The 26,661-nt window shown below is 52.6% G+C and overlaps 1 protein-coding gene across 3 annotated transcripts in view; it reads right to left on the bottom strand.

The window, feature by feature from the left end:
• Positions 1-26,661, bottom strand: part of LOC144672993 (coiled-coil domain-containing protein 102A-like) — a 447,451-nt gene that overhangs the window by 397,607 nt on the left and 23,183 nt on the right. Inside the window, exons 2-5 of one of the 3 annotated variants that reach the window (XM_078534994.1) lie at positions 16,205-16,299; positions 13,637-13,731; positions 11,145-11,191; positions 3,747-3,803 (exon numbers count right to left, since the gene is read on the bottom strand). The exons of 1 other annotated variant lie outside the window; for it this stretch is intronic. The gene's annotated coding sequence lies outside the window, so the exon portion shown is untranslated. The remainder of the gene's footprint in view (positions 1-3,746; positions 3,804-11,144; positions 11,192-13,636; positions 13,732-16,204; positions 16,300-26,661) is intronic. One more of the 3 variants, XM_078534993.1, reaches the window with a different exon arrangement.

The raw sequence follows: 26,661 nt of genomic DNA, 5'->3' as shown, positions 1-26,661 counted from the left end.
GAATGTGCTAATTAAGAATAGTTGGCAGGATACTCAAGGTACAGCTCTAGTGGGGGTGGGGTGGAAAGACTGACAGGGTATTACAGATGTAGATTTAAAAATAATAGAAATAGGTGGGAAAAGAAAAATCTATATAAATTATTGGAAAAGACAAAAGGGAGGGGGAAGAAACGGAAAGGGGGTGGGGATGGACAAGGGAGTTCAAGATCTAAAGTTGTTGAACTCAATATTCAGCCCGGAAGGCTGTAAAGTGCCTAGTCGGAAGATGAGGTGCTGTTCCCCCAGTTTGCGTTGGGCTTCACTGGAACAATGCAGCAAGCCAAGGAAAGACATGTGGGCAAGAGAGCAGGGTGGAGTGTTAAAATGGCAAGCGATAGGGAGGTTTGGATCTTTCTTGCGGACAGACCGCAGGTGTTCTGCAAAGCAGTCGCCCAGTTTACGTTTGGTCTCTCCAATGTAGAGGAGACCGCATTGGGAGCAACGAATGCAGTAGACTAAGTTAGGGGAAATGCAAGTGAAATGTTGCTTCACTTGAAAGGAGTGTTTGGGCCCTTGGACGGTGAGGAGAGAGGAAGTGAAGGGGCAGGTGTTGCATCTTCTGAGTGGGCATGGGGAGGTGCCATAGGTGGGGGTTGAGGAGTAGGGGGTGATGGAGGAGTGGACCAGGGTGTCCCGGAGGGAACGATCCCTACGGAATGCCGCCAGGGGAGGAGGAGTGAAGGGAAGATGTGTTTGGTGGTGGCATCATGCTGGAGTTGGCGGAAATGGCGGAGGATGATCCTTTGAATGCGGAGGCTGGTGGGGTGATAAGTGAGGACAAGGGGGACCCTATGATGTTTCTGGGAGGGAGGAGAAGGCGTGAGGGCGGATGCGCGGGAGATGGGCCGGACCCGGTTGAGGGCCCTGTCAACGACCGTGGGTGGAAAACCTCGGTTAAGGGAGAAGGAGGACATATCAGAGGAACTGTTTTTGAAGGTAGCATCATCAGAACAGATGCGACGGAGGCAAAGGAACTGAGAGAATGGGATGGAGTCCTTACAGGAAGCGGGGTGTGAGGAGCTGTAGTCGAGGTAGCTGTGGGAGTCGGTAGGCTTGTAATGGATATTGGTGGACAGTCTATCATCAGAAATTGAGACAGAGAGGTCAAGGAAGGGAAGGGAAGTGTCAGAGATGGACTATGTGAAAATGATGGAGGGGTGGAGATTGGAAGCAAAATTAATAAATTTTTCCAGGTCCCGACGAGAGCATGAAGCAGCACCGAAGTAATCATCGATGTACCGGAGAAAGAGTTGTGGGAGGGGGCCGGATTAGGACTGGAACAAGGAATGTTCCACATACCCCATAAAGAGGCAGGCATAGCTGGGGCCCATGCGGGTACCCATAGCCACACCTTTTATTTGGAGAAAGTGAGAGGAGTTAAAGGAGAAATTGTTCAGTGTGAGAACAAGTTCAGCCAGACGGAGGAGAGTAGTGGTGGATGGGGATTGTTGGGGCCTCTGTTCAAGGAAGAAGCTAAGGGCCCTCAGACCATCCTGGTGGGGGATGGAGGTGTAGAGGGATTGGACGTCCATGGTGAAGAGGAAGTGGTTGGGGCCAGGGAACTGGAAATTGTTGATGTGACGTAAGGTGTCAGAGGAATCACGGATGTAGGTGGGAAGGGACTGGACAAAGGGAGAGAGAAGGGAGTCAAGATTACGAGAAATGAGTTCCGTGGGGCAGGAACAGGCTGACACGATCGGTTTGCCGGGACAGTTCTGCTTGTGGATTTTGGGTAGGAGGTAGAAGCAGGCCGTCCGAGGTTAGGCGACTATTAGGTTGGAAGCTGTGGGAGGAAGATCTCCAGAGGAGATGAGGTCAGTGACAGTCCTGGAAACAATGGCTTGATGTTCAGCGGTGGGGTCATGGTCCAGGGAGAGGTAGGAGGAAGTGTCCGCGAGTTGACGCTCAGCCTCCGCAAGGTAGAGGTCAGTGTGCCAGACAACAACAGCACCACCCTTGTCAGCAGGTTTGATTACAATGTTGGGGTTGGACCTGAGAGAACGGAGTGCAGTAAGTTCAGAGAGAGACAGATTATAATGGGTGAGAGGAGCAGAGAAATTGAGACGACTAATGTCACGCCGACAGTTCTCAATGAAAAGATCAAGAGAAGGTAAGAATCCAGAGGGAGGGGTCCAGGTGGAGGGAGAATATTGGAGGTGGATAAAAGGATCCGTTGAACGGGGAGAGGACTCCTGCCCAAAGGAGTGAACACGGAGACGAAGACGGCGGAAGAGGAGTTCAGCATCGTGCCGAGCCCGAAATTCATTGAGATGAGGGCGTAAGGGTATGAAACTAAGTCCTTTGCTGAGCACCGAACATTCAGCATCGGAGAGGGGAAGGTCAGGGGGTATAGTGAATACACGGCCGGGGCTGGGATTGGAAGATGGGGTGGGGACGGAGGGACAGGCAGGGGTGGAGGGTCCTAGATGGGTGCTGGTGTCGATGAGTTGTTGGAGCTTGCGTTCCTTAGCACTTGAGAGAAAGAGAAAAAGTTTCTTGTTGAGGCGTCGGATGAGACGAAGAATAAAATGAAACTGGGGGCACGCGCTGCTTTGAAAAAGGGTGTGGCCATGCTGCTGGAGGGAGAGGTCGAGTGTGTTCATATGGCAGCGCATGGCACTGAGTGTGGATCTCAGAATGCGACGGGAACAGCAGTCCAAGAAACGTTTTATGTTCCAGAGATACCTGTAATCCTGGGTGGGTTCGAAACAAGAGGGATGGAATTTCAGTTGAAATCCACGTGGGGTAAGTCGGAGACGGAGACAGTCACTGAGAAAGGAAATATGGCTGTGAAAGCGGGTTTTAGTAAACACCTTGTCAAACACCAGGAGAGAAATGGAAAGCAATGAAGGTGAACAAGGCAGAAGAGAGATTCGGAAGTCCTGTCGGAGTGCAGAGCAGTACTTCTTCAAGGTAGGCATTTCTTGAGAGGAGTGGCAGTCAATTAAACACAGAGATAAAAACAAAAAACTACTGCGGATGCTGGAAATCCAAAACAAAAACAGAATTACCTGGAAAAACTGAGCATGTCTGGCAACATCAGCGGAGAAGAAAAGAGTTGACGTTTCGAGTCTTCATGACCCTTCAACAGAACTAAGTAAAAATAGGAGAGGGGTGAAATATAAGCTGGTTTAAGGTGGGGGGTGGGGGGAGAGGAGTTGGGGGGGGTGGTGGTTGTAGGGACAAGCAAGCAGTGATAGGAGCAGATAATCAAAAGATGTCACAGATAAAGGAACAAAGAGGTGTTGAAGGTGGTGATATTATCTAAGAGAATGTGCTAATTAAGAATGGATGGCAGGATACTCAAGGTACAGCTCTAGTAGGGGTGGGTGGAAAGACTGACAGGGCATTATAGGTATAGATTTAAAAATGATAGAAATAGGTGGGAAAAGAAAAATCTATATAAATTATTGGAAAAGACAAAAGGGAGGGGGAAGAAACGGAAAGGGGGTGGGGATGGACGAGGGAGTTCAAGATCTAAAATTGTTGAACTCAATATTCAGCCCGGAAGGCTGTAAAGTGCCTAGTCTCCAGTATCAGTTTAAAATACTGCCCATATTTAGAGGAATAAAATTTTACAAGAACACACTCCCTGGTGCCCCCTGCAACTAGAATACACACCCTGGTACCCCCTGCAACAAGAACACACTCCCTGGTACCGCCCGATATTAACACACTTGCTGGCAACCCCTGCAAGAAGAACACACTCCCTGGTACTCCCTGTAACAAGAACACACTCCCTGGTATCCCCCGATATTAACACACTCACCGGTACCCCCTGCAAGAAGAACACACTCACGGGTACCACCCTATATTAACACACTCGCTGGTACACCCTGCAATAAGAACAGCCTCCCTGGTACCCCCCAATATTAACACACTCCCACACATGCAATAAGAACACACACACTGGTATCCCCGATATTAATACACTCGCTGGCACCCCCTGCAGTAAGATCACACAACCTGGTATCCCCCGATTTTAACTCGCTGGTACCCGCATAATAGCAAACTCGCTGGTGCCCCTCAATATTAACACACTCACTGGTACCCCCTGATATTAACACACTCCCTGGTACCCCCTGATATTAACATACTCCCTGGTACCCACCGATGTTAACACACTCCCTGGTACCCCCTGATATTAACACACTCCCTGGTACCCCCTGATATTAACATACTCCCTGGTACCCACCGATGTTAACACACTCCATGGTACCCCCGATATTAACACACTCCATGGTACCCCCGATATTAACACACTCCATGGTACCCCCGATATTAAAACATGCCCTGGGAGCCCCCGATATTAACATACTCACTGGTACGCCTGATATTAACACACTCTCTGGTACCCCCTGCAAGAAGAACACACTCCCTGGCACCCCCGTAACAAGAACACACTCCCTGGTATCCCCCGATATTAACACACTCACCGGTACCCCATGCAAGAAGAACACACTCACAGGTACTCCCCGATATTAACACACTCGCTGGTGACCCCTGCAATAAGAACAGCCTCCCTGGTACCCCCTGCAACAAGAACACACTCCCTGGTACCCCCTGCAACAAGAACACACTCCCTGGTACCCCCTGCAACAAGAACACACTGCCTGGTACCCCCAGCAACAAGAGCACACTCCCTGGTACTCCCTGCAACAAGAACACACTCGCTGGCACCCCCTGCAATAAGGGCACACTCACTGGTGCCCCCCGATATTAACAGACTCGCTGGTGCCCCTGATATTAACACACTCCCTGGTAACCCCCGATGTTAACAGACTTCCTGGTACCCCCCTATATTAACACACTCGCTGGCAACCCCTGCAATAAGAACACACTCCCTGGTACCCCCCGATATTAACACACTCGCTGGCAACCCCTGCAATAAGACCACACTACCTGGTACGCCCCAATATTAACTCGCTGGTACCCCCATAATAGCAAACTCACTGGTGCCCCTCAATATAAACACACTTCCTGGTACCCCCTGATATTAACACACTCCCTGGTACCCCCTGATATCAACACATCCCCTGGTACCCCCTGATATCAACACATCCCCTGGTACACCCTGATATTAACATACTCCCTGGTACCCACCGATGTTAACACACTCCATGGTACCCCCGATGTTAACACACTCCATGGTACCCCCGATATTAAAACTTGCCCTGGTAAACCCCGATATTAACACACTCGCTGGTACCCGCGATAATAACACACTCCCTGGTACCCCCTGATATTAACACACTCCCTGGTACCCCCTGATATTAACATACTCCCTGGTACCCACCGAAGTTAACACACTCCATGGTACCCCCAATATTAACACACTCCATGGTATCCCCGATATTAAAACATGCCCTGGTAACACCCGATATTAACATACTTGCTGGTATCCCCGATATTAACACACTACCTGGTACCCCCTGCAACAAGAACACACTCCGTGGTACCCTACCCCCAATATTAACACACTCCCTGGTACCCCCAGCAATAAGAACACACTCCCTGGTATACCCTGTAACAACAAAACACTCCCTGGTAGCCCCTGTAACAAGAACACACTCTCTGGTACCCCCTGCAACAAGAACACTCTCCCTGGTGCCCCCTGCAACAAGAACACACTCCCTGGTGCCCCCTGCAACAAGAACACACTCTCTGGTACCCCCTGCAACAAGAACACACTCTCTGGTACCCCCTGCAACAAGAACACACTCCCTGGTGCCCCCTGCAACTAGAACACACACCCTGGTACCCCCTGCAACAAGAACACACTCCCTGGTGCCCCCTGCAACAAGAACACACTCCCTGGTGCCCCCTGCAACAAGAACACACTCCCTGGTACCCCCTTCAACAAGAACACACTCCCTGGTACCCCCTTCAACAAGAACACACTCCCTGGTACCCCCTGCAACAAGAACACACTCCTTGGTACCGCCCGATATTAACACACTCGCTGGCACCCCCTGCAAGAAGAACACACTCCCTGGTATCACCCGATATTAACACACTCACCGGTACCCCCTGCAAGAAGAACACAATCACAGGTACCCCCCTATATTAACACACTCGCTGGTACACCCTGCAATAAGAACACACTCCCTGGTACCCCCCAATATTAACACACTCCCTGGTACCCCATGCAATAAGAACACACACACTTGTATCCCCGATATTAACACACTCGCTGGCACAACCTGCAATAAGAATACACTCCCTGGCATCCCCCGATATTAACACACTCGCTGGCAACCCCTGCAATAAGAACACACAACCTTGTACGCCCCAGTATTAACTCGCTGGTACCCGCATAATAGTGAACTCGCTGGTGCCCCTCAATATTAAAACACTCACTGGTACCCCCTGATATTAACATACTCCATGGTAACCGCCGATGTTAACACACTCCATGGTACCCCCGATGTTAACACATACCATGGTACGCCCGATATAAAGACACTCCATGGTACCCCCGATATTAAAACATACCCTTGTAACCCCCGATATTAACACACTCCCTGGAACCCCCAGCAATAAGAACACACTCCCTGGTAAAGCCTGTAACAACAACACACTCACTGGCACCCCCTGTAACAAGAACACACTCCCTGGTACCCCCTGCAACAAGAACACAATCCCTGGTACCCCCTGCAACAAGAACACACTCTCTGGTACCCCCTGCAACAAGAACACACTCCCTGGTACCCCCTGCAACAAGAATACACTCCCTGTTACCCCCTGCAACAAGAACACACTCGCTGGCACCCCCTGCAACAAGAACACACTCCCTGTTACCCCCTGCAACAAGAACACACTCGCTGGCACCCCCTGCAACAAGAAAACACTCCCTTGTACCCCCTGCAACAAGAACACACTCTCTGGTACCCCCTGCAACAAGAACACACTCCCTGGTACCCCCTGCAACAAGAACACACTCTCTGGTACCCCCTGCAACAGGAACACACTCCCTGGTACCCCCTGCAACAAGAACACACTCCCTGTTACCCCCTGCAACAAGCACACACTCGCTGGCACCCCCTGCAACAAGAACACACTCCCTGGTACCCCCTGCAACAAGAACACACTCCCTGGTATCCCCTGAAATAAGAACACACTCCCTGGTAACCCCTGCAACAAGAACACACTCCCTGGTAACCCCTGCAACAAGAACACACTCGCTGGCACCCCCTGCAACAAGAACACACACCCTGGTACCCCCTGCAACAAGAACACACTCCCTGGTATCGCCCGATATTAACACACTCCCTGGTACCCCCTGCAATAAGAACACACTCCCTGGTACCGCCCGATATTAAAACACTCGCTGGCACCCCCTGCAAGAAGCACACACTCTCTGGTACCCCCTGTAACAAGAAAACACTCCCTGGTACCCACGATATTAACAAACTCACCGGTACTCCCTGCAAGAAGAACACATTCCCTGGTACTCCCTGCAAGAAGAACACATTCCCTGGTATCCCTGTAACAAGAAAACACTCCCTTGTACCCCTGATATTAACACACTCGCCGCTAACCCCTGCAAGAAGAACACACTCCCTGGTACTCCCTGAAACAAGAAAACACACCCTGGTACCCCCTGAAACAAGAAAACACACCCTGGTACCCACGATATTAACAAACTCACCGGTACTCCCTGCAAGAAGAACACATTTCCTGGTATCCCCCGAAATTAACACACTGACTGGCACCCCCTGCAATAAGGGCACACTCACTGGTGCCCCCCGATATTAACACACTCCCTGGTAAACCCCGATGTTAACAGACTTCCTGGTACCCCCCTATATTAACATACTCGCTGGTACACCCTGCAATAAGAACACACTCCCTGGTACCCCCCAATATTAACACACTCCCTGGTACCCCATGCAATAAGAACACACACACTGGTATCCCCGATATTAACACACTCGCTGGCACCCCCTGCAATAAGAATACACTCCCTGGTATCCCACGATATTAACCCACTCGATGGCAACCCCTGCAATAAGAACACACTACCTGGTACGCCCCAATATTAACTCCCTGGTACCCCCATAATAGCAAACTCGCTGGTGCCCCTGAATATTAACACACTCCCTGGTACCCTCTGATATTAACACACTCCCTGGTACCCTCTGATATTAACATACTCCCTGGTACACACCGATGTTAACACACTCCATGGTACCCCCGATATTAACACACTCCACGGAACCCTGGTATTAAAACCTGCCCTGGTAACCCCCGATATTAACACACTACCTGGTACCCCCTGCAACAAGAACACACTCTCTGGTACCCTGCCCCCGATATTAAAACACTCCCTGGTACCCCCTGCAATAAGAACACACTCCTTGGTATACCCTGTAACAACAAAACACTCCCTGGTAGCCCCTGTAACAAGAACACACTCTCTGGTACCCACTGCAACAAGAACACACTCTCTGGTGCCCCCTGCAACAAGAACACATTCCCTGGTACCCCCTGCAACTAGAACACACACCCTGGTACCCCCTGCAACAAGAACACACTCTCTGGTACCCCCTGCAACAAGAACACACACCCTGGTACCCCCTGCAACAAGAACACACTCCCTGGTACCCCCTTCAACAAGAACACACTCCCTGGTACCCCCTTCAACAAGAACACACTCCCTGGTACCCCCTGCAACAAGAACACACTCCTTGGTACCGCCCGATATTAACACACTCGCTGGCACCCCCTGCAAGAAGAACACACTCCCTGGTATCACCCGATATTAACACACTCACCGGTACCCCCTGCAAGAAGAACACAATCACAGATACCCCCCTATATTAACACACTCGCTGGTACACCCTGCAATAAGAACACACTCCCTGGTACCCCCCAATATTAACACACTCCCTGGTACCCCATGCAATAAGAACACACACACTTGTATCCCCGATATTAACACACTCGCTGGCACAACCTGCAATAAGAATACACTCCCTGGCATCCCCCGATATTAACACACTCGCTGGCAACCCCTGCAATAAGAACACACAACCTTGTACGCCCCAGTATTAACTCGCTGGTACCCGCATAATAGTGAACTCGCTGGTGCCCCTCAATATTAAAACACTCACTGGTACCCCCTGATATTAACATACTCCATGGTAACCGCCGATGTTAACACACTCCATGGTACCCCCGATGTTAACACATACCATGGTACGCCCGATATAAAGACACTCCATGGTACCCCCGATATTAAAACATACCCTTGTAACCCCCGATATTAACACACTCCCTGGAACCCCCAGCAATAAGAACACACTCCCTGGTAAAGCCTGTAACAACAACACACTCACTGGCACCCCCTGTAACAAGAACACACTCCCTGGTACCCCCTGCAACAAGAACACAATCCCTGGTACCCCCTGCAACAAGAACACACTCTCTGGTACCCCCTGCAACAAGAACACACTCCCTGGTACCCCCTGCAACAAGAACACACTCCCTGTTACCCCCTGCAACAAGAACACACTCGCTGGCACCCCCTGCAACAAGAACACACTCCCTGTTACCCCCTGCAACAAGAACACACTCGCTGGCACCCCCTGCAACAAGAAAACACTCCCTTGTACCCCCTGCAACAAGAACACACTCTCTGGTACCCCCTGCAACAAGAACACACTCCCTGGTACCCCCTGCAACAAGAACACACTCTCTGGTACCCCCTGCAACAGGAACACACTCCCTGGTACCCCCTGCAACAAGAACACACTCCCTGTTACCCCCTGCAACAAGCACACACTCGCTGGCACCCCCTGCAACAAGAACACACTCCCTGGTACCCCCTGCAACAAGAACACACTCCCTGGTATCCCCTGAAATAAGAACACACTCCCTGGTAACCCCTGCAACAAGAACACACTCCCTGGTAACCCCTGCAACAAGAACACACTCGCTGGCACCCCCTGCAACAAGAACACACACCCTGGTACCCCCTGCAACAAGAACACACTCCCTGGTATCGCCCGATATTAACACACTCCCTGGTACCCCCTGCAATAAGAACACACTCCCTGGTACCGCCCGATATTAAAACACTCGCTGGCACCCCCTGCAAGAAGCACACACTCTCTGGTACCCCCTGTAACAAGAAAACACTCCCTGGTACCCACGATATTAACAAACTCACCGGTACTCCCTGCAAGAAGAACACATTCCCTGGTACTCCCTGCAAGAAGAACACATTCCCTGGTATCCCTGTAACAAGAAAACACTCCCTTGTACCCCTGATATTAACACACTCGCCGCTAACCCCTGCAAGAAGAACACACTCCCTGGTACTCCCTGAAACAAGAAAACACACCCTGGTACCCCCTGAAACAAGAAAACACACCCTGGTACCCACGATATTAACAAACTCACCGGTACTCCCTGCAAGAAGAACACATTTCCTGGTATCCCCCGAAATTAACACACTGACTGGCACCCCCTGCAATAAGGGCACACTCACTGGTGCCCCCCGATATTAACACACTCCCTGGTAAACCCCGATGTTAACAGACTTCCTGGTACCCCCCTATATTAACATACTCGCTGGTACACCCTGCAATAAGAACACACTCCCTGGTACCCCCCAATATTAACACACTCCCTGGTACCCCATGCAATAAGAACACACACACTGGTATCCCCGATATTAACACACTCGCTGGCACCCCCTGCAATAAGAATACACTCCCTGGTATCCCACGATATTAACACACTCGATGGCAACCCCTGCAATAAGAACACACTACCTGGTACGCCCCAATATTAACTCCCTGGTACCCCCATAATAGCAAACTCGCTGGTGCCCCTGAATATTAACACACTCCCTGGTACCCTCTGATATTAACACACTCCCTGGTACACACCGATGTTAACACACTCCCTGGTACCCCCTGATATTAACACACTCCCTGGTACCCTCTGATATTAACATACTCCCTGGTACACACCGATGTTAACACACTCCATGGTACCCCCGATATTAACACACTCCACGGAACCCTGGTATTAAAACCTGCCCTGGTAACCCCCGATATTAACACACTACCTGGTACCCCCTGCAACAAGAACACACTCTCTGGTACCCTGCCCCCGATATTAAAACACTCCCTGGTACCCCCTGCAATAAGAACACACTCCTTGGTATACCCTGTAACAACAAAACACTCCCTGGTAGCCCCTGTAACAAGAACACACTCTCTGGTACCCACTGCAACAAGAACACACTCTCTGGTGCCCCCTGCAACAAGAACACATTCCCTGGTACCCCCTGCAACAAGAACACACACCCTGGTACCCCCTGCAACAAGAACACACTCTCTGGTACCCCCTGCAACAAGAACACACACCCTGGTACCCCCTGCAACAAGAACACACTCCCTGGTACCCCCTGCAACAAGAACACACTCCCTGGTACCCCCTTCAACAAGAACACATTCCCTGGTACCCCCTGCAACAAGAACACACACCCTGGTACCCCCTGCAACAAGAACACATTCCCTGGTACCCCCTGCAACAAGAACACACACCCTGGTACCCCCTGCAACAAGAACACACTCTCTGGTACCCCCTGCAACAAGAACACATTCCCTGGTACCCCCTGCAACAAGAACATACTCGCTGGCACCCCCTGCAACAGGAAAACACTCCCTGGTACCCCCTAAAACAAGAACACACTCCCTGGTGCCCCCTACAACAAGAACACACTCCCTGGTATCCCCCGATATCAACACACTCACCGGTACCCCCTGCAAAAAGAACACACTCCCTGGTACCCCCGATATTAACACACTCAATGGTACCCCCTGCAAGAAGAACACGTTCCCTGGCATCCCCCGAAATTAACACACTCACCGGTACCCCCTGCAATAAGAACACACACCCTGGTACCCCCTGCAACAGGAACACACTCCTTGGTTACCCCTGCATCAAGAACACACTCCCTGGTACCCCCTTCAACAAGAACACACTCCCTGGTGCCCCCTTCAACAAGAACACACTCTCTGGTACCCCCTGCAACAAGAACACACTCCCTGGTACCCCCTTCAACAAGAACACACTCCCTGGTACCCCCTTCAACAAGAACACACTCCCTGGTACCCCCTTCAACAAGAACACACTCCCTGGTACCCCCTGCAACAAGAACACACTCCTTGGTACCGCCCCATATTAACACACTCGCTGGCACCCCCTGCAAGAAGAACACACTCCCTGGTACCGCCCGATATTAACACACTCGCTGGCACCCCCTGCAAGAAGAACACACTCCCTGGTACCGCCCGATATAAACACACTGCCTGGTACCCCCTGCAATAAGAACACACTCCCTGGTACCGCCCGATATTAAAACACTCACTGGCACCCCCTGCAAGAAGAACAAACTCCCTGGTACCCCCGATATTAACACACTCAACGGTAACCCCTGCAAGAAGAACACATTCCCTGGTATTCCCCGAAATTAACACACTCAACGGTACCCCCTGCAAGAAGAACACATTCCCTGGTATCCCCTGAAATTAACACACTCACCGGTACCCCCTGCAAGAAGAACACACTCGCTGGTACCCCCGATATTAACACACTCACCGGTACCCCCAGCAAGAACAACACACTCCCTGGTAACGCCCGATATTAACACACTCGCTGGCACCCCCTGCAAGAAGAACACACTCCCTGGTATCGCACGATATAAACACACTGCCTGGTACCCCCTGCAATAAGAACACACTCCCTGGTACCGCCCGATATTAAAACACTCGCTGGCACCCCCTGCAAGAAGAACACACTCCCTGGTACCCCCGATATCAACACACTCACCGGTACCCCCTGCAAGAAGAACAAACTCCCTGGTACCCCCGATATTAACACACTCAACGGTAACCCCTGCAAGAAGAACACATTCCCTGGTATCCCCCGAAATTAACACACTCACCGGTACCCCCTGCAAGAAGAACAAACTCCCTGGTACCCCCGATATTAACACACTCAACGGTAACCCCTGCAAGAAGAACACATTCCCTGGTATTCCCCGAAATTAACACACTCAACGGTACCCCCTGCAAGAAGAACACATTCCCTGGTATCCCCTGAAATTAACACACTCACCGGTACCCCCTGCAAGAAGAACACACTCGCTGGTACCCCCGATATTAACACACTCACCGGTACCCCCTGCAAGAACAACACACTCCCTGGTAACGCCCGATATTAACACACTCGCTGGCACCCCCTGCAAGAAGAACACACTCCCTGGTATCGCACGATATAAACACACTGCCTGGTACCCCCTGCAATAAGAACACACTCCCTGGTACCGCCCGATATTAAAACACTCGCTGGCACCCCCTGCAAGAAGAACACACTCCCTGGTACCCCCGATATCAACACACTCACCGGTACCCCCTGCAAGAAGAACACACTCCCGGGTACCCCCGATATTAACACACTCAACGGTACCCCCTGCAAGAAGAACACACTCCCTGGTATCCCCGATATCAACACACTCAACGGTAACCCCTGCAAGAAGAACACATTCCCTGGTATCCCCCGAAATTAACACACTCACCGGTAACCCCTGCAAGAAGAACACGCTTCCTGGTATCCCCCGATATTAAAACACTCCCTGGTATCCCCCGATATTAAAACACTCGCTGGTAACACCTGCAAGAAGAACACACTCCTTAGTATGACCCGATATTAACACACTCGCCGTTACCACCTGCAATAAGAACACACTCCCTGGTATCCCCCAATATTAACACACTCACTGACACCCCCTGCAATAAGAACACACTCACTGGTGCCCCCCGATATTAACACACTCGCCGGTGCCCCCGATATTAACACGGTCCCTGGTGGCCCCGACGTTAACACTTCATGGTACCGTCCATGCAAACCGAACACACTTCTTGGTATCCCCCGATATCAACACACTCACCGATACCCCCTTCAAGAAGAACACACTCCCGGGTACCCCCTGTAACAAGAAAACACTCCCTGGTACCCCATGTAACAAGAAAACACACCCTGGTACCCCCGATATTAACACACTCACCGGTACCCCCTGCAAGAAGAACACACTCCCTGGTACCCCCGATATTAACACACTCAACGGTACCCCCTGCAAGAAGAACACATTCCCAGGTATCCCCCGAAATTAACACACTCACCGGTACCCCCTGCAAGAAGAACACACTCCCTGGTATCCATTGTAACAACAGCACACTCCCTGGTACCCCCTTCAACAAGAACACACTCCCTGGTATCCCCTGCAACAAGAACACACTCGCTGGCACCCCCTGCAACAAGAACACACTCGCTGGCACCCCCTGCAACAAGAACACACTCGCTGGCACCCCCTGCAACAAGAACACACTCTTGTACCCCCTGCAACAAGAACACACTGGCTGGCTCCCCCTGCAACAGGAACACACTCCCTGGTACCCCCTGAAACAGGAACACACTCCCTGGTACCCCCTGAAACAAGAACACACTCCCTGGTACCCCCTGCAACAAGAACACACTCCCTGGTACCCCCTGCAACAAGAACACACTCCCTGGTACCCCCTGCAACAAGAACACATTCCCTGGTACCCCCTGATATTAACACATTCCCTGGTACCCCCTGATATTAACACACTCCCTGGTACCCTCTGATATTAACATACTCCCTGGTACACACCGATGTTAACACACTCCCTGGTACCCCCTGATATTAACACACTCCCTGGTACCCTCTGATATTAACATACTCCCTGGTACACACCGATGTTAACACACTCCATGGTACCCCCGATATTAACACACTCCACGGAACCCTGGTATTAAAACCTGCCCTGGTAACCCCCGATATTAACACACTACCTGGTACCCCCTGCAACAAGAACACACTCTCTGGTACCCTGCCCCCGATATTAAAACACTCCCTGGTACCCCCTGCAATAAGAACACACTCCTTGGTATACCCTGTAACAACAAAACACTCCCTGGTAGCCCCTGTAACAAGAACACACTCTCTGGTACCCACTGCAACAAGAACACACTCTCTGGTGCCCCCTGCAACAAGAACACATTCCCTGGTACCCCCTGCAACAAGAACACACACCCTGGTACCCCCTGCAACAAGAACACACTCTCTGGTACCCCCTGCAACAAGAACACACACCCTGGTACCCCCTGCAACAAGAACACACTCCCTGGTACCCCCTGCAACACGAACACACTCCCTGGTACCCCCTGCAACAAGAACACATTCCCTGGTACCCCCTGCAACAAGAACACACACCCTGGTACCCCCTGCAACAAGAACACACTCGCTGGCACCCCCTGCAACAGGAAAACACTCCCTGGTACCCCCTGCAACAAGAACACATTCCCTGGTACCCCCTGCAACAAGAACACACTCGCTGGCACCCCCTGCAACAAGAACACACTCCCTGGTACCGCCCGATATTAACACACTCGCTGGTACCCCCTGTAACAAGAAAACACTCCCTGGAACCCCCAATATTAACTCACTCACCGATACTCCCTGCAAGAAGAACACACTCCCTGGTATCCCCCGATATCAACACACTCACCGGTACCCCCTTCAAGAAGAACACACTCCCGGGTACCCCCTGTAACAAGAAAACACTCCCTGGTACCCCATGTAACAAGAAAACATACCCTGGTACCCCCGATATTAACACACTCACCGGTACCCCCTGCAAGAAGAACACACTCCCTGGTACCCCCGATATTAACACACTCAATGGTACCCCCTGCAAGAAGAACACATTCCCTGGCATCCCCCGAAATTAACACACTCACCGGTACCCCCTGCAATAAGAACACACACCCTGGTACCCCCTGCAACAGGAACACACTCCTTGGTTACCCCTGCATCAAGAACACACTCCCTGGTACACCCTTCAACAAGAACACACTCCCTGGTGCCCCCTGCAACAAGAACACACACCCTGGTACCCCCTGCAAGAAGAACACACTCGCTGGTACCCCCGATATCAACACACTCACCGGTACCCCCTGCAAGAAGAACACACTCCCGGGTACCCCCGATATTAACACACTCAACGGTACCCCCTGCAAGAAGAACACATTCCCTGGTATCCCCCGAAATTAACACACTCACCGGTAACCCCTGCAAGAAGAACACGCTTCCTGGTATCCCTCGATATTAAAACACTCCCTGGTATCCTCCGATATTAAAACACTCGCTGGTACCACCTGCAAGAAGAACACACTCCATAGTATGACCCAATATTAACACACTCGCCGTTACCACCTGCAATAAGAACACACTCCCTGGTATCCCCCGATATTAACATACTCACTGACACCCCCTGCAAGAAGAACACACTCACTGGTGCCCCCCGATATTAACACACTCGCCGGTGCCCCCGATATTAACACGGTCCCTGGTGGCCCCAACGTTAACACTTCATGTTACCGCCCATGCAATAAGAACACACTCCTTGGTATCCCCCGATATTAAAACATTCGCTGGTACCACCTGCAAAAAGAACACACTCCCTGGTACCCCCCGGCATTAACACACTCACCGGTACCCCTTGCAATACGAACACACTCCCTGGCATCCCCCGATGTTAACACACTGATTGGTACTCGCCGATATTAACACACTCGCTGGTGCCTCCTGCAATAAGGAAACACTCACTGGTGCCCCCCCCATTAACATACTCGCTCGTGCCCCCGATATTAACACACTCCCTGGTAACCCTCGACGTTAACAGACTTCCTGGTAACCCCCTATATTAACATACTCGCTGGTACACCCGGCAATAAGAACCCCCTATATTAACATACTCCCTGGTACCCCCCAATATTAACACACTCCCTGGTACCCCATGCAATAAGAACACACACACTGGTATCCCCGATATTAACACACTCGTTGGCACCCCCTGCAATAAGAATACACTCCCTGGTATCCCCCGATATTAACACACTCGCTGGCAACCCCTGCAATAAGAACACACTACCTGGTACGCCCCAATATTAACTCCCTGGTACCACCATATTAGCAAACTCGCTGGTGCCCCTCAATATTAACACACTCCCTGGTACCCCCTGATATTAACACACTCGCTGGTACCCCCGATATTAACACACTCCCTGGTACCCACTGCAATAAGAACACTCTCCCTGGTCTACCCTGTAACAACAACACACGCCCTGGTACCCCCTGCAACAAGAACACACTCTCTGGTACCCCCTGCAAGAAGAACACACTCCCTGATACCCCCTGCAACAAGAACACACTCGCTGGCACCCCCTGCAACAAGAACACACTACCTGGTACACGCTGAAACAAGAACACACTCCCTGGTACTGCCCGATATTAACACACTCACTGGTACCCCCTGCAATAAGAACACACTCCCTGGAACCGCCCGATATTAACACACTCGCTGGTACCCCTTGCAAGAAGAACACACTCCCTGGTACTCCCTGTAACAAGAACACACTCCCTGGTACCCCCGATAATAACACACTCACCGGTAACCCCTGCAAGAAGAACACACTCCCTGGTACCACCTGCAATAAGAACACATTCCCTGGTATCCCCCAATATTAACACTCTCGCTGGTACCACCTGCAAGAAGTACACACTCCCTGGTATGCCCCGATATTAACACACTCCCTGATAACCCCCAACGTTAACAGACTTCCTGGTAACCCCCTATATTAACATACTCGCTGGTACACCCTGCAATAAGAACACACTCCCTGGTACCACCCAATATTAACACACTTGCTGGCACCCCCTGCAATAAGAATACACTCCCTGGTATCCCCCGATATTAATACACTCGCTGGCAACCCCTGCAATAAGAACACACTACCTGGTACGCCCCAATATTAACGCGCTGGTAGCCGCATAATAGCAAACTCGATGGTGCCCCTCAATATTAACACCCTCACTGGTACCCCCTGATATTAACACACTCCCTGGTACCCCCTGCAAGAAGAACACACTCCCTGGTATCCCTTGTAACAACAACACACTCCCTGGTACCCCCTCCAATAAGAACACACTCCCTGGTACCCCCTGCAACAGGAACACACTCCTTGGTACCCCCTGCAACAAGAACACACTCCCTGGTACCCCCTGCAACAAGAACACACTCGCTGGCACCCCCTGCAACAAGAACACACACGCTGGCACCCCATGCAACAGGAACACACTCCCTGGTACCCCCTGTAACAAGAACACACTCCCTGGTAACTCCTGCAACAAGAACACACTCCCTGGTATCGCCCGATATTAACTCACTCACCGGTACTCCCTGCAAGAAGAACACACTCCCAGGTACTCCCTGCAATAAGAACACACACCCTGGTACCCCCGATATTAAAACACTCGCTGGTACTCCCTGCAAGAAGAACACACTCCCTGGTACCCCCGATATTAACACTCACCGGTACCCCCTGCAAGAAGAACACATTCCCTGGTGTCCCCCGAAATTAACACACTCACCAGTACCCCCTGAAACAAGAACACACTCCCTGGTACCCCGTGCAATAAGAACACACTCCCTGGTACCGCCCGATATTAACACACTGCCTGGTACCCCCTGCAACAAGAACACACTCCCTGGTACCGCCCGATATTAACACACTGCCTGGTACCCCGTGCAATAAGAACACACTCCCTGGTACCGCCCGATATTAAAACACTCACTGGCACCCCCTGCAAGAAGAACACACTCCCTGGTACCACCTGTAACAAGAAAACACTCCCTGGTATCGCCCGATAGTATCTCACTCACCGGTACTCCCTGCAAGAAGAACACACTCCCGGGTACTCCCTGCAACAAGAACACACTCCCTGGTACCCCCTGCAACAAGAACACACTCCCTGGTACCCCCTGCAACAAGAACACACTCCCTGGTACCCCCTGCAACAAGAACACACTCGCTGGCACCCCCTGCAACAAGAACACACTCGCTGGCACCCCATGCAACAAGAACACACTCCCTGGTACCGCCCAATATTAACACACACCCTGGTACCCCCTGCAATAAGAACACACTCGCTGGCACCCCCTGCAACAAGAACACACTCGCTGGCACCCCATGCAACAGGAACACACTCCCTGGTACCCCCTGCAACAATAACACACTCCCTGGTACACCCTACAAAAAGAACACACTCGCTGGCACCCCATGCAACAGGAACACACTCCCTGGTACCCCCTGCAACAAGAACACACTCCCTGGTATCGCCCGATATTAACACACTGCCTGGTACCCCGTGCAATAAGAACACACTCCCTGGTACCCGCGATATTAACTCACTCACCGGTGCCCCCGATATTAACACGCTCCCTGGTGGCCCCGACGTTAACACTTCATGGTACCGCCCATGCAATAAGAACACACTCACTGGTACCCCCCAATATTAACACACTCACTGGCACCCCCTGCAACAAGAAAACACTACCAGGTATCCCGCTATATTAACACACTCGCCGGTACCCCCTGCAAGAAGATCACACTCCCTGGTACCCCACTCCCGATATTAACACACTCCCTGGTACCCCCTGTAACAACAACACACTCCCTGGTACCCCCTGTAACAACAACACACTCCCTGGTACCCCCTGCAACAACAACACACTCCCTGGTACCCCCTGCAACAACAACACACTCCCTGGTACCCCCTGTAACAACAACACACTCCCTGGTACCCTCTGTAACAAGAACACACTCCCTGGTACCCTCTGTAACAAGAACACACTCCCTGGTACCCCCTGCAACAAGAACACACTCCCTGGTACCCCCTGTAACAACAACACACTCCCTGGTACCCCCTGCAACAAGAACACACTCCCTGGTACCCTCTGTAACAAGAACACACTCCCTGGTACCCCCTGCAACAAGAACACACTCCCTGGTACCCCCTGTTACAACAACACACTCCCTGGTACCCCCTGCAACAAGAACACACTCCCTGGTACCCCCTGCAACAAGAAAACACTCCCTGGGACCCCCGATATTAACTCACTCACCGGTACTCCCTGCAAGAAGAACACACTCCCGGGTACTCCCTGCAAGAAGAACACACTCCTTGGTATCCCTTGTAACAACACACTCCCTGGTACCCCCTGCAACAAGAACAGACTCGCTGGCACCCCCTGCAACAAGAACACACTCCCTGGTACCCCCTGAAGCAAGAACACACTCCTTGGTACCCCCTGCAACAAGAACACACTCCCTGGTACCCCCTGAAACAAGAACACACTCCTAGGTACCCCCTGCAACAAGAACACACTCCTAGGTACCCCCTGCAACAAGAACACACTCCTTGGTACCCCCTGCAACAAGAACACACTCCCTGGTACCCCCTGCAACAAGAACACACTCGCTGGAACCCCATGCAACAGGAACACACTCCCTGGTAGCCCCTGCAATAAGAACACACTCCCTGGTATCGCCCGATATTAACACACTCGCTGGCACCCCCTGCAAGAAGAACACACTCCCTGGTACCGCCCGATATTAACACACTGCCTGGTACCCCGTGCAACAAGAACACACTCCCTGGTACCGCCCGATATTAACACATTGCCTGGTACCCCGTGCAATAAGAACACACTCCCTGGTACCGCCCGATATTAAAACACTCGCTGGCACCCCCTGCAAGAAGAACACACTCCCTGGTACCACCTGTAACAAGAAAACACTCCCTGGAACCCCCGATATTAACTCACTCACCGGTACTCCCTGCAAGAAGAACACACTCCCGGGTACTCCCTGCAATAAGAACACACTCCCTGGTACCCCCTGCAACAAGAACAGACTCGCTGGCACCCCCTGCAACAAGAACGCACTCCCTGGTATCCCCTGAAATTAACACACTCACCGGTACCCCCTGCAAGAAGAACACACTCACTGGTGCCCCCGATATTAAAACACTCCCTGGTATCCCCCGATATTAAAACACTCGCTGGTACCACCTGCAAGAAGAACACACTCACTGGTGCCCCCCGATATTAACACACTCGCCGGTGCCCCCGATATTAACACACTCCCTGGTGCCCCGACGTTAACACTTCATGGTACCGCCCATGCAATAAGAACACACTCCTTGGTGTCCCCCGATATTAAAACACTCGCTGGTACCACCTACAATAAGAACACACTCACTGGTACCCCCCAATATTAACACGCTCACTGGCACCCCCTGCAAGAAGAACACACTCCCTGGTACCCCCCGGCATTAACACACTCACCGGTACCCCTTGCAATATGAACACACTCCCTGGCATCCCCCGATGTTAACACACTCACGGGTATTCCCCGATATTAACACACGCGCTGGTGCCTCCTGCAATAAGAACAGCCTCCCTGGTAACCCCGGATATAAACACACTAGCTGGCACCCCCTTCAATAAGGAAACACTCACTGGTGCAGCCCGCTATTAACACACTCGCTGGTGCCCCCGATATTAACACACTCCCTGATAACCCCCAACGTTAACAGACTTCCTGGTAACCCCCTATATTAACATACTCGCTGGTACACCCTGCAATAAGAACACACTCCCTGGTACCCCCCAATATTAACACACTCCCTGGTACCCCATGCAATAAGAACACACACACTGGTATCCCCGATATTAACACACTCGCTGGCACCCGCTGCAATAAGAATACACTCCCTGGTATCCCCCGATATTAATACACTCGCTGGCAACCCCTGCAATAAGAACACACTACCTGGTACGCCCCAATATTAACTCGCTGGTAGCCGCATAATAGCAAACTCGCTGGTGCCCCTCAATATTAACACACTCCCTGGTACCCCCTGATACTAACACAATCGCTGGTACCCCCAGATATTAACATACACCCTGGTACCCACCAATGTTAACACACTCCATGGTACCCCCGATATTAACACACTCCATGGTACCCTACTCCCGATATTAACACACTCCCTGGTAACCCCTGCAACAAGAACACACTCCCTGGTACCCCCTGCAACAAGAACACACTCCCTGGTACCCTCTGCAACAAGAACACACTCCCTGGTACCCCCTGCAACAACAACACACTCCCTGGTACCCCCTGCAACAACAACACACTCCCTGGTACCCCCTGCAACAACAACACACTCCCTGGTACCCCCTGCAACAACAACACACTCCCTGGTACCCCCTGCAACAAGAACACACTCCCTGGTACCTCCTGCAACAAGAACACACTCCCTGGTACCCCCTGCAACAAGAACACACTCCCTGGCACCCCCTGCAACAAGAACACACTCCCTGGCACCACCTGCAACAAGAACACACTCCCTGGTACCGCCCAATATTAACACACACCCTGGTACCCCGTGCAATAAGATCACACACACTGGTATCCCCGATATTAACACACTCGCTGGCATCCCTGCAATAAGAACGAACTCCCTGGTGCCCCCTGCAATAAGAACACACTCCCTGGTACCCCCTATAACAAGAAAACACTCCCTGGTATCCCCGATATTAACACTCTCCCCGGTGCCCTCGATATTAAAACTCTCCCTGGTGCCCCAGATAATAAAACTCTCCCCGGTGCCCCCGATATTAACACAGTCCCCGGTGCCCCCAATATTAACACACACCACGGTGCCCCCGATATTAACACTCTCCCCGGTTCCCCCGATATTAACACAGTCCCCGGTGCCCCCAATATTAACACACTCCCCGGTGCCCCCAATACTAACACACTCCCCGGTGCCCCTGATATTAACACACTCCCCGGTGCCCGCGGCGTTATCACACTCCCCTGTGCCCCCGATATTAACACTCTCCCCGGTGCCTTCCGATAATAACACACTCCCCGGTGCCCCCAATATTTACACTCACCCCGGTGCCCCCCGGCATTAACACATTCCCCGGTGCCCCCCGGTCTTAACACACTCCCCGGTGCCCCCGAAATTAACACACGCCCCGGTGCCCCCAAATTTAACACACTCCCCTATGCCCCCCGAAATTAACACACTCCCCCGTGCCCCCGATATTAACACACTCACCGGTGCACACCGATATTAACACTCTCCCCGGTGCCCCTGGCGTCAACATACTACCCGGTGCCTCCGGCGTTAACACACTCCCCGGTGCCCCCGATATTATCACTCTCCCTGCTGCCCCCTATATTAACACTCACCCCAGTGCCCCCGATATTACCACACTCCCCGCTGCACCCGGCGTTACACACTCCACGGTGCCCCCGGCGTTAACACACTCCCGAGTCCACAATAATAAGACACTCCCCGGTGCCCCCGGCGTTAACCCACTCCCCGGTGCCCCCGATATTACCACACTCCCCGCTGCCCCCGGCGTTAACACACTCCCCAGAGCCCCCGATATTAACACACTCTCCGGTGCCCCCCGATATTAACACACTCCCCGGTGCCCCCGATATTAACACACTCCCCGGTGCCCCCTGATATTAACACACTCCCCGGTGCCCCCCGATATTACCACACTCCCCGCTGCCCCCGGCGTTAACACACTCCCCAGAGCCCCCGATATTAACACACTCCCCGGTGCCCCCCGATATTAACACACTCCCCGGTGCCCCCCGATATTAACACACTCCCTGGTGCCCCCCGATATTAACACACTCCCCGGTGCCCCCCGATATTAACACACTCCCCGGTGCCCCCCGATATTAACACACTCCCCGGTGCCCCCCGATATTAACACACTCCCCGGTGCCCCCCGATATTAACACACTCCCCGGTGCCCCCGATATTAACACACTCCCCGGTGCACCCCGATATTAACACACTCCCGGGTGCCCCCGGCGTAAACATTCTCCCCGGGACCCCCGATATTAACACAGTCCACGGTGCCCCCGATATTAACACACTCCCCGGTGCCCCCGATATTAACACAATCCCCGGTGCCCCCGATGTTAACGCACTCCCCGGTTAACCCGATATTAACACTCTCCCCGGTGCCCCCGATATTAACACTCTCCCCGGTGCCCCCGATATTAACACTCACCCCGGTGCCCCCGATATTAACACACTCCCAGGAGCCCCCGATATTAACACACTCCCCGGTGCCCCCGATATTAACTCTCTCCCCGGTGCCCCCGATATTAAAACTTTCCCCAGTGCACCCGATATTAACACTCTCCTCGGTGTCCCCGATATTAACACACTCCCCGGAGCCCTCGATATTAATCCACTACCCGGTGCCCCCGATATTATCACTCTCCCCGGTGGACCCGATCTTAACACTCTCCCCTGTGCCCCCGATATCAAGACACTACCCGGTGCCCCCGATATTAACAGTCTTCCCGGTGCCCCCGATATTAACGCATTCCCCGGTGCCCCAGCTATTAACCCACCCCCCGGTGCCTCCGATATTAACACTCTCCCCGGTGGACCGGATATTAACACTCACCCCTGTGCCCCCGATATTAAGACACTCCACGGTGCCCCCGCTATTAACACTCTCCCCAGTGCCCCCGATATTAACACTCTCCCCAGTGCCCCCGATATTAACACTCTCCCCAGTGCCCCCGATATTAACACTCTCCCCGCTGCCCCCGATATTAACACTCTCCCCAGTGCCCCCGATATTAACACTCTCCCCGGTGCCCCCGATATTAACACAATCCCCATTGCCCCCGATATTAACACACTCCCCGGTGCCCCCGATATTTACACTCACGCCGGTGCCCCCCGGCGTTAACACACACCCCGGTGCCTCCGACATTAAAACACGCCCCGGTGCCCCCGACTTTAACACACTCCCCTATGCCCCCCGAAATTAACGGACTCCCCCGTGCCCCCGATATTAACACATTCACCGGTGCGCCCCGATATTAACACTCTCCCTGGTGCCCCCGGCGTTATCACACTCCCTGGTGCCGCCGGCGTTAACACAATCCCCGGTGCCCCCGATATTAACATACTCCCCGGTTCCCCCCAATATTAACAAACTCCCCGGTGCCCCCCGATATTAAAACACTCCCCAGTGCCCCCGATATTAACTCTCTCCCCGGTGCGCCCGATATTTACACTCTCCCTGCTGCCCCCGATATTAACACTCTCCTCGGTGCCCCCGATATTAACACTCTCCTCGGTGCCCCCGATATTAACACACTCCCTGGTGCCCTCGATATTAACCCACTCCCCGGTGCCCACGATATTAACACTCTCCCCGGTGCCCCCGATATCAACACATTCCCCGGTGCCACCGATATTAACACTCACCCCGGTGCCCCCGATATCAACATTCTCCCCGGTGCCCCCGATATTACCACACATCTCGCTGCCCCCGGTGTTAACACACTGCACGGTGGCCCCGGCGTTAACACACTCCCCGGAGCCCCCGATATTAACATACTCCCCGGATCCCCCCAATATTAACAAACTCCCCGGTGCCCACCGATATTAACACACTCCCCGGTGCCCCCACGATATTAACACAATCACCGGTGCCCCCGATATTACCACACTCCCGGGTGGCTCCGGCGTTAACACTCTCCCCGGTACCCCCGATATAAACGCATTCCCGGTGCCCAAGGTATTAACACACGCCACGGTGCCCCAGGTATTAACACACTCCCCGTTGCCCCCGATATTAACACTCTTCCCGGTGCCCCCCATATTAATACACTCCCAGGTGCCCCCGATATTAACGCATTCCCCGGTGCCCCCGATATTAGCTCTCTCCCCGGTGCCCCTGATAATAACACTTTCCCCAGTGCCCCCGACATTAACACTCTCCCCGCTGCCCCCGATATTAACACTCTCCCCGCTGCCCCCGATATTAACACTCTCCCCGCTGCCCCCGATATTAACACTCTGCCCGGTGACCCCTGATATTAACACACTCCCCGGTGCCCCCGATATTAACACTCTCCCCGGTGCCCCCGATATTAACACTCTCCCCGCTGCCCCCGATATTAACACTCTCCCCGCTGCCCCCGATATTAACACTCTCCCCGCTGCCCCCGCCTTTAACACACTCCCCGGTGCCCCCGATATTAACACACTCTCCGGTGCCCCCCGATATTAACACAATCCCCGGTGCCGCCCGATATTAACACACTCCCCGGTGCCCCCGATATTAACACACTCCCCGGTGCCCCCGATATTAACAGTCTCCCCGGTGCCCCCGATATGAACAAATTCCACGGTGCATCCGAAATTTACCATCTCCCCGGTGCCCCCCGATATTTACACACTCCCCAGGGCCCCCGGTGTTAACACACTCCGAGTGCCCCCGGAGTTAACACACACCCCGGTGCCCCCGATATTAACACACTCCCCGGTGACCCCCATATTAAAACTAGCCCCGATGCCCCCGATATGAACAAATTCCACGGTGCATCCGAAATTTACAATCTCCCCGGTGCCCCCCGATATTTACACACTCCCCAGTGCCCCCGGCGTTAACACACTCCGAGTGCCCCCGGCGTTAACACACACCCCGGCGCCCCCGATATTAACACTCTCCCCGGTGCTCGCGATATTTACAATCTCACTGGTGCCCCCCGATATTAAAAGTCTTCTCGGTGGCCTCGATATCAACACACTCCCCAGTGAACCCG

Source organism: Cetorhinus maximus, unplaced genomic scaffold, assembly GCF_964194155.1.
Source record: "Cetorhinus maximus unplaced genomic scaffold, sCetMax3.hap1.1 HAP1_SCAFFOLD_188, whole genome shotgun sequence".
Taxonomy (NCBI): domain Eukaryota; kingdom Metazoa; phylum Chordata; class Chondrichthyes; order Lamniformes; family Cetorhinidae; genus Cetorhinus; species Cetorhinus maximus.
The sequence above is the reverse complement of the archived record's forward strand: the minus strand, read 5'-3'. Positions and strand labels throughout refer to the sequence as shown.